We start from the raw sequence: 13,997 nt of genomic DNA, 5'->3' as shown, positions 1-13,997 counted from the left end.
GTGCAACAACAGAGGAGACTAGAACCCACGTTCTGTTCTCTAGTTGAGCATTTATTTCCTCAGCCATTGCTTTGCGCCACCGAGGATCTTTGAGAGCTTCTGCTACAGATGTGGGAATTTTGTCCAGGAGAGGGGTGACTGTGGTGCATAGATTAAGTTTGTTGACTGGTTTTCTCTGGCGAGTGGATACTCTAGTTGGAGCCGGTGGTGGAGTTGTGGTGTTCGGAACCGATGTGGCTTCAGTATTGACTGCAGCGGTTGGTGATGACGTAGAGGGGATAGGTGCTTGTTGCTGGGTCGTGACAATGATAGGAGAGGTGGTCGCACTTGGCAATGATTGAGCTGAAGCTGGATCAGGCTGTTCAGGTTGATTTGTTGCAACCGCTGGAGAAGTTGTGGTCTGAGCAGGAGAGGTTCGTAACGGTATCACCGTCACTGCTGGCATTGCCGAGGTTGGTGCATCTGCTGTATCATCATCACTAGAAGAAGTAGTTAGAGGGTTAGGCAAAGCAAAGGGATAGACATACTCATGAAAGACAACATGCCTAGATGTGTAGATACGAGAAGTGGTTCTATCTAAACAGAAATAAGCACTTTGGGTTGTTGAGTAGCCAAGAAAGACACATGGTGTGGACCTCGGATCTAGTTTATGAGAAGCATATGGTCTTAACCATGGAAAACATAAGCATCCAAAGATACGAAGTTTTGAAAAATTAGGAGTTTGCCCAAAAAGTATTTGAAAAGGAGATTTTAAAGAAAGGTTTGGAGTGGGCATTCGGTTTATAAGATATACAGCCGTTGCTAAAGCATAAGTCCAATATGACTTAGGCATGGAAGCATGAGACAGCAATGATAAGCCAGTTTCGACAATATGCCTATGGCGTCGTTCAGCTATACCATTGTGTTCCGGCGTATGAGGAGGAGTTGTAAAATGTGAAATTCCATGAATTGATAAAAAGGATTTTAAAGCAATGAACTCTCCCCCATTATCTGTATAAAGAGTTCTCAGCTTGGTTTGAAATCGATTTTCAACCAATGCTTTGAATCTCGTAAAAACATCAAGAACCTGAGATTTTTGTTTTAACGGATAAAGCCACGTATATCGGGTAAAATGATCAACAAAAATTACATAGTACTTGAAACCATCTATAGAAATCAATGGAGAGGACCACACATCAGAGAAAACTATATCTAATGGACAAGTAGAGACAAGAGTAGAAGTTGCAAAAGGTAGTTTATGCATTTTATTAATTGAACAAGCAGTGCAAGGTTTGTTTAATAAAGCCTTAGAGGAAATCGGCAAATCATAAGAAGAAACCATAGTTTGAAGAATAGAAAAAGCAGGGTGGCCTAATCTAGAGTGCCAATCAGATAGAGTAGTTCTAATAGCCGAAGCATAAGACAGAGAAGGAGGCTTGGCATGATTCCGACAGGGCCACTGGTACATTCCATCTTTAGGTGTTCCTTGAAGACGAAGCACCCCCGTAGTCAGATCTTGGACCTGGAAATATGTTGGCGTAAAGGTTACAGAAACATTATTAGCTGAACATAACTGAAAAACTGAGATGAGATTCTTATCTAAGGATGGAACATAGAGAACATTATTTAATAAAAAAGGATGTTTGAGTGAGGGAAGAGATAAAGAACCAGTATGAGAGATGGATAGACCAGAACCATCTCCAAGTAAGACATCATCGCCTCCATTGTAAGGAGCATGTAAGGACAAATTCGCAAGGTCTGATGTCATGTGGTGGGATGCACCAGAATCTAGTAACCATGTAGATGTGTCGCCTGTCATCATGGCTGCATTTGCCCGAGGATGCCACTGCTGTTGTTGGTGTGGTTGATACGCGTTTCCATATGGCATGTTCTGCCAATGTTGTTGTTGATTTGATTGTTGCTGTTGAGATCCACCACGTATGATTCTGAACTCTGGACAGTTTTTGGCAGTGTGACCTTGTGTCCCACATGCTTGACATCTTCCAAGATATGGCTTGGACTGGCGATTGTTGTTGTTGAAGTTTCGGTTGTTGTTGTTGTAGAACCGCGGGTTGTTGTTTCTTTGGTGTGGACGCCAAGTGTTCTGTTGTGCCTGAGTTTGAGTTGCATTAGCAGTGATGGGAGTTTGTGTCGCTGCAGCTGGTTCCTTGCAAAGGATCATGGCCTCACGATTGAGTAAGCGTTCGTGGAGTTCATGAAAAGCTATTGGCGTATCACGGCCGTTGACTGCGTCAATCTCTGGTTTGTATTCTTCACCCAAGCCAGCAAGTATTTGCTCGGTTAGATCTTCAGGATCCAGAGGCTTCCCGAGAAGAGCTAAGTCATCTGCTTTGGTTTTGATGGAACGAAGATACTCAGTAATGGTGCTTGTACCTTTAACAGTAGTACGGATCTGATGCTTTAATTGTTGTATGTGCCCTCTGGTGGGTTTTCCGAATGTTGTTGCCAAGATTTTCCACACTTCAGATGTGGTAGTCGCCATGGAAACCAGAGGTTGGATCGGTAATGAGATGGATCCAATGATGGCACTGTAGAGAAGACGATCTTGTCGTCGCCATGGAGCATAATCCGGGTTAGTTGTTGTTTGTCCATCGATGAGGATGGTAGGTGTTGGAGTGATAGTTGTTTCATCGATGAAACCATGAAGCTCGTGTCCCTCAAGTAAAGCTTTGACTTGTCTGCTCCACATGATGTAGTTGAGATTGGATAGCTTGGTAATGTTCGACATGTTGATGGAGAGAAGAGTTGAAGCAGGATCGCTAGCATTGTAAACAGAGGTGGAAACAGAGACATGATTAGAAACAGAGAGCAAAAAGAAAACAGAGAGGAGATTGTAGAAGAAGAAAGAACAGAGAAGAAGAGGTGTGGGCGGCGGAAAAAAAAAAAAAAAAAAAAATCAAGAGCCTTGCTCTGATACCATAATAGGGTATAGGAATCGTAAGTATTATTAACAGAGGAAAGCTCTGATATATACAGAGTATATCATGTACAAGAAAGGAAGTTTAGAATATACGACATTATGGACAAGAATATGAACGTTAGTGATTGATCTACTTTCTATATCTAATAGATTAACAAGTAGAAACAACAAAGCAACTGTAACATCATAGTATAAGATTAGACTACAAAGGATAATATATCACCATGATGAAGTATATATTACTATATATTCACTTTTACCAACAAAAAAAGTATATGTATTCATTTAAAATGGTAGAAATAGAAGTGAAAACAAATGTGTGGAGATTAACTGAAATAAATATTGGGACCAAAAAAATCTGAATGTTTGGTTATAGTTTACTAATATTGAATTAACAAATAGTATATCAAGAAAGGGCACTAAGGCTAATCAATTTTATCAGTACATATTTCAATATTTTAGAAAGTTAAAATTGATAATGATAAGTAATTATTAGGGACTTCATGAAATAAAAAGATGCCAGATGGTGGAAAGCACAATTACTAATCCAACGCAAATTAAGTGGAATGTTATACAAATAAGAAACATATTCTCACTTAATTACCGTACTATTATTTGATCAAATCATGCTTTATATACTGATTAGAGCATATATCATAATTATGTTTACAACAGTCTTTATAAATTTTCAAAAACGGTGGCCGAGATTGAGACAGTCCTGAACTTTACATATTTTGTTTACATCAATAATCATCTGAAAAAACGCAACAAAATCGATGTTCGATGTACTAAAACCATCTCTGATGGCTTTCTATTTTCTTCTTCTATAATTTAAACCAAAATAAAATAACTCTCTTATAAAATAATTTTTGTACCAGTAATATTACTATATAATATAGTTATTTTATTATTAAATAGAATATAGAAGAATATCTGTAAAAGTATAATAAAATGTGATATTATTCTATATTCCACAATATAATAGAGTAATTTTATTATAAAATAATATTATTAAAATTAAAATTATTTTATTTTAGTGTAAATAATAGAAAAAATAATAGTGTATCATTGGAGATGCTCTGATAAATTATCAAATAATAAACCTTAGTTTTCTAATACGTAAACAGTTTATAATTATTTCAAATTTACCCTAAAACGGTAATTTCCTTATGTCGATATTCATTTATTTGAAGATCAAAGCATCAGGTTATGCGAAACTTCATTAGTAATAATAAGTATCTGGTAATTTTATTAATAGTAACTTAATGCTTTTCTAACTATTTTAACATTCGTTCTAAAAAAAACTATTTTAGCATTAGTAAACTTATTTGTTAGTTATTTCTCTTAGATTGATTGGTATAAGGGGTTATCAAAGTGCTGGTTAATACCAATGCTAAAATTGTGGATTTATATATTACATGTACATTATTCTCTCTATTTGCCAAGTAATGTTGATCTACAATTTATAGAAATAAATTATATAATGCATTCATTTTAACCATAGCATATTTTTATAGTTTCATAAAAGTATGTCAAAATTGTAAAGAAAAACTCTTTAAAATAAATAAAGTATACAATTTTATTAAATTAATTACAGAAATGAAACCATAAGTTTTGACCCAAGGTCAAGAAACTAGAAAATAACTACTCTGTAATTGACATATAGAGGAAACTTGGAATGTTTGAAATACCAAAATTGCAAAAAAAAAAAAAAACATTTCAAAACAACATAACAACTCATTTGTAATACATACATATGTTATCTAATCGCATTTGAAGCGCTTTCTCATTTACATGGAGAATGGTTGCACTTGCATCCAAACTACATTACTGTTTATAACTTTGTTTAACCCCATCAAAACTTAAATGCATCGCTGCCACAGTTAAATCAAAATAACACTTTTGTAAATAAAATCACACTAAGTGTGTAGTGTTATTTTGAACCTAATAGCTCTTGTGTATTGTTGTATAGTACTTTATTAATAACTCAAAAAACAGAATTAAATTTTACTCTATTAGCTAAAATATAATAATAAGTAAAATGTGAGATAATACATATACAACTTTAAATCACATAACTATTAGGCCATCTTTAACCAAACACCAAAACATTAAATTTGATGTAATTTTATCTCTAACAAAACATCAATTGATACAATCCCACTAATTACATAAAATTTGGTATACCACTACATCAAATTTAATGTAATTTTATCTCTAACAAAACATCAATTGATACAATCCCACCAATTAAATAAAAATTGGTATAGCACTATTCATCACATCAAATTTGATGTAATTTTATCTCTAACAAAACATCAATTGGTACAATCCCACCAATTACATAAAATTTGGTATAGCACTATTTATCACATCAAATCTTTAAAATGCATATTTTATTATGTTTCATTTAATAAGATTTTTCAAGTACTATCAAATTTGTAATTAAACATAAATATATTGTATTATTTTTATTTTTAATTTATTTTCACATAATTAAAATTTTAAATTAAAATTTTTATTTATAAAATAAATCAGTAAATGACTATTATAATTTATCACTCACAAATATTAAAAATATAAATTATAATCTAGATGTGATAACAAAACTATTCATCAATTATAAATAAGAAAAAAATTAAAAATTTACACTGAAAACATTAAATAATATATAATATTACTCATGGTATAAAATTTGATGTCATTGTTAGAGATGTCAAAAGAATTTGACACCAAAACACCACAACAATGTTATTTTTGGAGATGTTTTTTAGCAAAAAGAAGTCAGCAGCTATGTAAAAATGAGAGTATTTATGTAAAATTAGATTTAGTGTATTTAAGATTCTAAATTTCTAATTATGGTTCCTGAAGAAAAAAACATAATTATGGTCATATTGAATAATATATTTTCTCCGTTTATAAATAAGTGTTATTCTGATAGTTTTCACACAGATTAAAAAAGTGGCGAAAATATTGTAAGTTGTTATTAATTATCTGACAAATAATAATATTTCAGATAAATAAAATTATTTATAAAACCAATACAGTTTCAATTAATTTTCAACTGAAAATAAATACAATTTACATTTGAATTATAAAACGATATTTTTTGTAACAAGAAAAAAAAATAAAATAAAATTTATGAGTAATTAGTTGTCTGAGAAGGCTTAAACGTCACGCTTCTCCTTGCAACGTGGATTCTAACATCGATGCAGTTGTTTTTTCAAAGAATAATCTGCAAATACACAAACACAAACAGACTAAATAAATTAACCAATCGATAAACGAGTTAATAAATACTTCCAATTTTAAAACTGACAAAAGACTATAAACAAATTTATACAAAGGGCTGAGAATGTGAAACGATTCGTGAGCCACGTGCGATGAAAATCGCATTAATTTAAGGAACTGTGTACAAGATTAAATAGGAAATTAATTGGGTTGCATGCCCTTCGCTGGGACTCGTGCACCCAAAATTTCTACACGCCAATCGCCATGATTTATCGCCAAAGACGAGAGGACAAAACAAAGGTAGCTTCCTTTTTTTCAAAAACAAAGTTTTTTTCATTGAAAAAGAAATTCAAAATCAACTAAACTTCAAAAACAAAGTTAGCTATTTAATTTACACACAAGCAACGTTAAAAAGAAAACCTTAAAATTGTTGTTTCAAACAAATCAGATCTAGCTAAAACGTATATACCTTTTTCTTAGCAAGACAAATTAACCAAAATCACTATAGTTTTAAATTGTTGTCAAGAATAACACCTTTTGCTTACATAAAACGAAAGAAAACAAATAAAAAGGAATCATTTTTGTTTCTTGAGGTTGACACAAAAGGGTTGATTGCACTCGTGATAAGAGCATCTCCAAAAAGGAACTCTATTTTGAAGTTTCCAAAACTCTATATTTGAAGTTTCAATGTATTCATCTCCAAAAGTAAAACTTCAAACCTAACTTCAAAATTATTTATATTTTACACTATAGTCCTTATATTTGTCATAATTGATGTAAATTCATAAAACTTCTATAAATAACTAATACATATATATAAATATTACAAAAATATTAATTAAAAAAATTACACTAAAATATAAAATTATAAATAAAAGTACATAATTAAATATTAAACTGCAAATAAATACTACATTATTCCATAAAATTATTTTCGTAATGCTCTCATATATGATTAACTAGTGCATTTCTTATACCCGCTGATAGTTTGATATCATCAAATGAAAAAATCTTTGATCTTTTAAACGAAAGTACAACAAGCAGGAAAAAATGTCATGAGATGATTGAATTACGACTGCAAAATAAAGCAAAAAAATTAGCTTTTAAAGAAGTAAAAGAGAAAAATAAAATATTTCAAAAAAAACTTAGCTTCTATCGATGATACTAATATTCATGAATACATTCGATCTGAACAAGAAAAAATCGTACGAAAAGGCGTCAAGAGCAACAACAACAGTCATCTTCGGTTACACAAAATTTGTTTGGACAATATTTTGGAGATTTGGGAGGTTTTGGAGAAAATTTACCAAACTATTAGTGTTGTTATAATATTTAAATTTGAGTAATAATTATGTTTTCATGTGTCTTTTTAATAAGTTTTTATTATGGTTTTTTGTAATATTCTTGTTGTTTAATTCTAGTTTTAAAATATGATAAATCTTGTTTTAAAATTTTTATTTAATTTCATGTGTAAAACTTAAATTTATAAAACAAATTTAAAATATTTATGAGATATAAAAGTTTTAAGGATTAAAAAAATAAACAAAAAAATATTTAAGAATTATAAATATGATCTATAATTGTAAGGACCAAAATGCAAATAAAAAGATGAAACTTCAAATTTGAAGTTTTGAAAAGTGAAACTCTATATTTGAAGTTTCACTCTTCAAAACTTCAAATTTGAAGTTTTGAAGTTTCTTTTTGGAGAGCAAAAAACTCTATATTTGGAATTATAGAATTTCTTTTGGAGATGCTCTAAGTGATAACCATTTGTGGATATTGGGCAGAGTAAGGTGAAAACCACAGTAACTTTTCACTTACCTGCTCAATATTATTGCACTGGAGAATCATAATGGAATAGTGGAACCGAACGAAACGGGTAGAGTCATGGATCCTTATAATCATTTAACGAAAACATTTGGAAGTGTTTTTTTTCTTTTGCTATCTAGAAATGTAAATATTATTATCAAGATAATGAACAAGAGATTACAAGGGACAATACAAGCAGTGAACCTTGAGAATCCGGGAAGCTTGAAGAAAAGCACACAAATTTGTACAAACTCCCAAAAAAAAAAGACAAAAAAAAGATTTGTATAAACAAAAAGGAATTGTTGAAAGTGTATTTTAAATCCGACGCGGTTGTTGTGTCACAGTGGTTCCAAATATCTTTGATCCAAGACCGAATTTGAGATTTTAGGAGGTTGAAACATTTTTAAGAACTGTAGTAAAAATCTTTTTTCAAAACTTGGAGACATATACCTATTGTAAAAGCCTTCCAAAAATTTTGGGAACCAAAACCAATGTTTTACTGACATGGGTCCTATCCGGCTCTGGCTATATCTGAGGTGGTTGTTGTGTCACGGTGGTCTCTGACAGTGCTTCTATCTCTGGCTTCATCGCTCTGATCTGTGGGGTTAGGTTCGACTTTTGTTACCCCAAACCGACTTCGGTTTTTTTCGCAGATCCACAGCGGTTCAATTTTCTCCGATCTCGCGGCGTGTCGGTGGAAGGTTCCCAGTGACGAGATACAACATAGAAGGTGAATTAAACCTCAGATCTGAACCGTTGGATCCCTCCGCTATTATCAATGCTCGTTTCAAGGACTACATGTAAACTTAGGGTTAGGGTTTTTCTGGTAGCGGTGGAGGCGAGACTGTTTAAGTGTACAACCTAGGTCAATCCACTTGCCATTTCTGAACCGGTGAAACCGTTATATATGTTGTGTTTCTTCTACTGCTGCGCTTCTTTCTCTCTTTTTGTGTGTTAGTGGCGATGGCTGTCTTACTCTCTGCTTCTTCTTGTGTAGATCGGTTGTCTTCTCTCGGTGGAAATCGCTCAGCTACTTGGCGTAGCTCTTTGGATTCCTATCTGGCGGTGGGCTTAGTCGACATGGCCTTTTGGTTCCGGCTAACCCGGTTTGGATGAGACCGATTTCTTTTGATTTATTATGGTTTTTTGTTATTTTCTTTTATATTCCAGTTGTCTTATGTAAAAAAAAAATTAATACGAAGAACCTTTAAAAAGTATTTTAAATAGTAAATTTTTCATACTAAATTTACAGTTATTTCAACTTTGTAATAAAACTAGTTGTAACATGAATTGTCATTTTGTATACCCTCTTTACAAAAATTAAGAACTTTTTCTCACAATTGTTTTTCTCTCATCAAGAACACATCCTTTGAGTTTCAGCTCTAACAAATTTTATAACACCATTATTTATTTGATTTTTCATTTAGTTTTTTTTTTTGTTTTTTTTTTCCTTTTCTCTCACCAATCTCTTAGAGGCCTTTGTATGTGTTAGCATAAATTTAGCTATATATACAGTAAACAAATGAATATATATATAATTAAAATTGATAAAAAAAACTAAATGATTGACCATTTAAATTACAGTATTTATTTATTTATACAACTAAAGTCCTAAATTTTATGAACATGAAAAAATGAGAATATAATATGAGAGACAAAAAGAGATTTCTAATATTTTTTTCTTAAGAAAATTAAATAAAACTAAAAGTAAAACGAATGAAATAGTGATATTCAAACATTGATTATGAAATATTAATTTTAATAACAACTGAAAACATATTAATTATGTGTTAGATTTTTTAGGACCGAGTTTTGAAGTTAACCTCGGTTACCGGTTTCAGCCGGTTTCACCATTTTTCTCAAATATGGGTTTTAAATTGAACCAGACTTAGCTTTTTCAACTAGTAACGGTCGGAACAGTTCGACTGGCCGGTCTGGTTTTCAAAATACTGATCTTGACATAGAAAAATTATTTGTTTGTTAGGTTAAAATTATGTTGTCTAATTGTATCTTGTATCATGTTAAAAAATATATTTATATGCTTTCTCTCTTTTTGGTATTTGTTTATGAAGATATTATACCATAATGTACTATTATTTATAAAGTGGATTAAATAGATTTTCATGTTCTTTTTTATTTTAGATAATTTTGTATATTTTCATGTTTTCGATAATTTTAACTAATAGTATTGTTTGATTTTGCTTATTTGTCATGTTCTTCATGATTTTAGGTAATTTTGTTTATCTGTCATGTTTCCAATAATTTTAGTTAATAGTTTTACTAATTTGTAATATTTTTAATTGCTTTTACTCTTGTTACGAAACTCGCTAGGGTGCGACCGACCCGGGCCTTGAAAACAATTGGGGAGTACGCAGGGATGTTATTATCGTTATTATCGGTGTTTTTTATATAGAATATAAATAGTAAATACAAACAATGAATCGATGTAGTCCAGCGACTAATGGTATCAGAACGCGGTTCGACGACCCATTAGTTCTTTTTTTGTTTGTTAATGAAGGGTATAGAAGTCATGTTCTCTTCATCTTCCTCATTGAACCTGCAACCCTAATATCCGATGTTTCAGATTTTTCAACATAATTCTTTAATTTTCCGGTAGTTCGCGTCGTTTAACATTTTTTTCTTTGTTATTCAAAATCCAAATATTTTTTCCCCAATTTTATGGCCAAATAACATAGAATCGCCAAGGTCAAGGTTTGTGGAATGCTTTTTCGCCGCGTAATTGGCTAAAATCGTCGCATTTTAGAACAAGGCTTTTTTACCTAAATCATTAGTTTTAGTTATCTATATTATTATATAATATTATTTGTGAAATATTTTTTTACGTTCGAATTCTCATGTTAAAATTTAAACAGGTTAAAGTCTTTGTACTTTTAATGAATATTTAAATTTATTTATATATAGTTTTAAATAGAATATACAAATTAATACATATAAACCATTATTTATTATATAATTTTAAAAGGGTTTAATATTAATCTACGTAGTGTTTTTTTCTTAGTTTTGGTTTAAAAATATTATTCCAAACATACGAAAGTTCTACATATGCTCTTTATCGTTTTTTGACATATTTATTGTTTTCTGAGAATCTCTTTATCGTTTATTTAATTTTACTTTTCATAAGTTCTTTTTTTTTTGGAACACAACTTTTCATAAGTTCAATTGCAGAAATATGAATGTTTTTTAATAGGCATGGTTATTATTTGAACATACGTTTTACTAGATAATAATTATGTATTAAGCTATAGTTTAGCAAATTAGTTTATTACATAACAATAAGCTATTGTATATCAAATTTTCATTTAAACTATCCATAATTATCGTAAATCACAAAATAAAAGCGATCAAAAATAGTATATAACATACCTATAAAAGCATATCCAACCCACCTCTATAATAGAAATCTCTAAAATAAAAGAAAAAAATAAAGATGAAATTTTTGCTCCACTATGTTTTTCTATAATAAATATAGAGATAAAAATAACATTCTTCTATTTATAGAAGCAAATATAACAATTCTCTACCATAGAAGAACACATTAGATCAAAAACTTTATCTCTAATTTTTTTGGGGAATTTTCATGTCAAAGTAGTACCATTATTTATGTTTACCATCAGTAAAGAGACATTTTCAAAATACATTTTTCATTAAGAGGCAAAAAACTCTTATATTATTACTCAATATATAATAAATAATAATTTAAATAAATAGTTTTTTAAACATAAAGAAAATTAAATAAATAAATAAAAAATAAAAATAAAAAAAATTTAAAATTTATAAATGTTTTTGAATTATAATTTTTCAAATTCAAACTTTTTTTTATAAATTGTTTTTTTTTTAATTTTTTTCGAATTTGTTTTTCAAATTTTCTTTTTAAAACTATTTTTAATTAATTTAATTTTTTTTAATATATTTATTAGAACCCTAAACGCTACATTCCAAAAATTCTATCCCACCATTTAACTCTGAACCCTAAATGGCTAAATCTATATTAGTTAACCATATGGTTATAAATGTCTTTTTTCCTTTTTTTAAAAGTGAGAGCAAAACTAGTTAAGACAAACATGAAAAATGTTACTAAGAATGTGGTATTTTTGGTAATTTTTCATTTTTTTTTCTATTTTAGAGATCTCTATTATAGAAATGAGTTGGAGATGGTCTAAACAGATGCAAGGTTTAATCAATTCTCAATATAATACATTCACACTTTTATTTTTTTTTCATTCTTTATAAAATACAAAATTTCTTTGATTTTCCAAGTCAATTGTACTACCTTTAACCCAGTAGTTATATATCATTTTATTCTATTTATACTATTATTTTCAGAGAGTTTTTTTTTGCTTGAACTTTAAGTTAAAAATTAGAATAGCCAAAATGTTTGGTAATTTAATAAATAACTAAATTTACTAATATTTAATTAATCATAAATTAAAAGAAAACATTCAAAATATTTTGATAATTATCTTTATCTAAAAGTATTTACAGTTTATCCAAAAATATTTCCTATCATAACTTTTTTAAATTTAAGAAAACAGATATAAATATCTATATATATATTTCTTCAGTTAAAAGAAAAAAGTAGTTTTTTGAATAATATAAAACATTAATATTTTTTGATAATACATACTTATGCATGATAGATAAATATTATCATCTTATCATTTTATTGAGCTTAACATTAGGTACATTCACGTTACATAAAAACGGAAGCACACATAAACATTAATAAAATAAAGTACATTATATACTATTTTAAAATAATAATTGTAAAACTTAATTATATTTGTGTTTTGATAAATTTAATTTACTTCACTTGTAGTACATATTTGATACATATACCATTTTAGTTTGAGAAAATTACAGTCAAAGACATTTTTTCACTTTAAAATTTCACTTTCAGACGCATAGTTTGAAGAGCTTACTAACATACCCTTTAACCAAATTGGTCTCTTTAAAGTAAGAAAACAATTATTTTTTTATCAAAAGAAAACAATCTTTTATATATTACTTTTTTCTAGTAAAAACAAACTAGAAATTTTTTTTTCTAACCAATCACATCTGACAAATTTCTTTTTTTTTTTCATTTCACTGAAACCATCTTTATCTCTTTGGTATCACCTAAAACATTTATATTTCTTCCTAGAAAATAATTGTTTATCTCTTTGGTAAAACTCTATTTTTTAAGTTCCAATTCATATTAAATTCTAGTGTCAACGTAAATTTATCTTTTTCATGTGGTATATTTCTTTTTTTTTCATCTGGTATATTTGTAACGAACCGTAATTTTTGTCGTGTAAGGTTTGTTTAGTTGGAATCCTTCTAATTTGCTTATTGTTTCACATATTTAGTACTTTCAATTGATTTACTTTTTTCTCGGATCTAGATTTTTCTAATATATTTAGCTGATGACATCCACAACTCGGAATACAACTCGTACACAAACGGCATTCACACCTTAGCATCTACAACTCGTCGTCCACAAATTCACATATCCACAATATGTACAACTAGTCGTCCATAACTTCTTCCAAAATTCGTCCATCCTGAATATCAGTTTATTCTCCTCCAATCCATGAAATTAATCACATATCATTACACATTAAGGTCATAAACTGAAACATCCACAACTTATCTTTATATACTTTTTGTCCACAACTCATCTGTCCACTACTTTCTTGTCCATCAATTACTTGTACACACAGAACTTGTCCACAACAACAATGTCCATATCGCACATTCTTCTTTATTGTTGAAGTTTTTTCCAGAAGTTAGATTTTTTAATTACTAAAATATATCAATATGCATATTTGTCCATATGGATGTCAAAATATAGAAACAAAAAAATTACAATTGATTATAGCAACTATATTTGTTTTTGTATTTTTAAATTTGAAATTCAAACAATTTCAGATTGATGGGGTGGATGAATAATAATAAAACAAAAGGAATTTTAATATAACATATATTATCCAGCGTTGAATATAATTTTTCTATGTAGATCTGATGGCTTAGATTTAAA

This window comes from Brassica napus, chromosome A9, assembly GCF_020379485.1.
Source record: "Brassica napus cultivar Da-Ae chromosome A9, Da-Ae, whole genome shotgun sequence".
Taxonomy (NCBI): Eukaryota; Viridiplantae; Streptophyta; class Magnoliopsida; order Brassicales; family Brassicaceae; genus Brassica; species Brassica napus.
The sequence above is the reverse complement of the archived record's forward strand: the minus strand, read 5'-3'. Positions refer to the sequence as shown.